The sequence below is a fragment of the Scylla paramamosain genome, chromosome 13 (assembly GCF_035594125.1).
Source record: "Scylla paramamosain isolate STU-SP2022 chromosome 13, ASM3559412v1, whole genome shotgun sequence".
In the NCBI taxonomy this organism is placed as follows: domain Eukaryota; kingdom Metazoa; phylum Arthropoda; class Malacostraca; order Decapoda; family Portunidae; genus Scylla; species Scylla paramamosain.
This window is the reverse complement of record NC_087163.1, coordinates 5,827,501-5,830,000: the sequence shown is the minus strand read 5'-3', so window position 1 is coordinate 5,830,000 and position 2,500 is coordinate 5,827,501. Positions and strand designations below refer to the sequence as shown.

General features: G+C 45.3%; 1 long non-coding RNA gene across 1 annotated transcript in view; it reads left to right on the top strand.

Annotated features, from left to right (window-relative positions):
* LOC135106370 (uncharacterized) overlaps window positions 1-2,500 on the top strand; it is a 93,520-nt gene that overhangs the window by 90,213 nt on the left and 807 nt on the right. The gene's annotated exons all lie outside the window — the stretch shown is intronic.

Sequence of the window (2,500 nt, the reverse complement as noted above, 5' to 3'; positions counted from 1 at the left end):
ATCTAAAAATTCGCTTTAATTTTTCTGCTTCTTATATGAAAACTGGAAAAACGTAACTTTATTTCAAGTCTCGAAAAGAAAAAAAAAAAAAATAGAGGAAGAAAAGATTGGGAGTTTGTTCATGAAGGTGACATTATTTTCAAACCTCATACAGTCATGGCCACTAGTCGAGCAGCATACCGAGCTCACCTCCAATGTGTTTAACCTTCTGCCTCATTTTGAAGTCTTGTGGTATGCTGAGAATCTACCAATTGTCAGGTTTTGTAAATAGCTTAGCAGATCAGAGGACTTACTTGGGGCTGAATGTAAAAGGTTACTCGACCTCTGACCAGGACTGTATAAAATATTTGCTGTTGTTTATTCTTCCGTTGTGCTTCTTTGTGTTCCTTTCATACTTCACTTCAGTGTCTGCGTGAGTAGGAACTGTCTGTCTGTAAAGGATGAGTCTTAAACAGTGTATTTGGCTTTCCTATTTATCTATACCGTTTGTTCAAGTTTTATTCCTTATTGATTTGGACAAACTTAAATTATATGTCTTTACTTCTATCTCAATAGACTTCTGTCAATACCACCACCACGACTACCACCACCATCACTACTACTACTACTACTACTACTACTACTACTACTACTACTACTACTACTACTACTACTACTACTACTACTACTACTACTACTACTACTACTACTAGTAGTACTACTACTACTATTATCACCACCACCACCACTACCACCACCACCACCACCACCACCACCACCACCACCACCACCACCACCACCACCACCACCACCACCACCACCACCACCACCACCACCACTGCTACCGCCTCAATTACCAGAAGACGAAAGAAGAAGGAGAAAAAAGAAAAGTCAAGTGACGTATAAGGGCCATGCGTTCCTGTCTTAGTGCTCAGTGGACGTGCTACAGAGGCCTCCCTTCCTTTACCCTCTCCCGCTCCCTCGCTCGGTGTCTCTCTAAGGTGCAGGCAACAGAGGACGCATGGCACATAAAAGACCACATGGTGCGTAACGTGAAGCAAAGCAAGTGCAATATACGTGTTCATGCTCACACGAATCGATTCATCAATTAGCTGGCGCTGCTTTGTGGGGCCGAGAGTGGTTAGTGGAAGCACAGCAAGCAGATTGACCATGAGGCAAATGATAATGGTATCTGGGGGAAGGGAGGGGTATATTATTTGAGTGGGGTATAGGTGTGTGGGGGGGGGGAATCGTTGTTTGCATTGTGAGCGTGGAGGAGATTAGTAAAGGATTCTGACCCCTCAATATTTCAAGCGCGTGAAGACTGATGAAGGATTAGGTTAAGTAAGAGAGGATAGCTGTGAAGGAGCGTCACGTAGGAGTTGTTACTGCAGGCATGAAGGAGCATAAGTGAGGTGGAACATGTGAGGAGAGCGTGGCGGAGGAGCATTATCACACGAAGGAATGCGACGCTGGACTTCACTTGCCACATATCTGCCTTAATACTTCCTTTTATGGTTAATCAGGTCGTAACTGTGTATGTGTGTGTGTGTGTGTGTGTGTGTGTGTGTGTGTGTGTGTGTGTGCTGGGAGGTCGGGGGTTAGGGAGGGTAGTAGTAATCATGCGTTTCATGCTTTTAGACATATCCAGAGATTAACACACACACACACACACACACACACACACACACACACACACACACACACACACACACACACACACACACACACACACACACACACACACACACACACACACACACACACACACACACACACACACTCACTTCAGTACCTACACTGTCCAGGTTTTCATGTCTTTTGCACCGAAGCTAATGCACCGTAAAGCAAGACTATTCTAATCCTAGGTTGCCAAGCATTACTGAGGATATTACAGTGCCATAACACCCCTACACCCTTCATCCCTTCACCCTTTCACCCCTTCACCCTTCATCCCTTCACCCTCCTCACCCTGTCACCTTCTTTCCGGAATGTCCAATAGTCATTCCTGTTCGCGGCAACTCATTCCTGGTAGTTAATATCGTGGAATGTTGGCATTATGACGAATTATTAATGAGAAAACATGTAAATCAACCGAAGAAAGTAACTGCTTCACCGCCAAGTCAATTCCACTCCAACTGCGACGCAAATTCACAACTCCTGGGCCTCATTTTGTGCTCCCTGGGGTAATGTGTCTTTGTGAGGTGTGCTCGTGTGTGTGTGTGTGTGTGTGTGTGTGTGTGTGTGTGTGTGTGTGTGTGTGTGTGTGTGTGTGTGTGTGTGTGTGTGTGTGTGTGTGTGTGTGTGCGTGTGTTTGTGTGTGTGTGGTGTTAGTTTGACCAGTGTTGGGATACGAGTCATCTGATATTCATGAACTCCGGCACTGAAGACAAAGTGTGCTATTGACTGCCACACCCTCACAATATTTATCCTCGCACATAACCATTGACAACACTGTGTTTCGGATTTGCGGAGTGCTACCCGCTGCTGAAAGAGAACGAGGTGTCGTGGGGTGTACTGG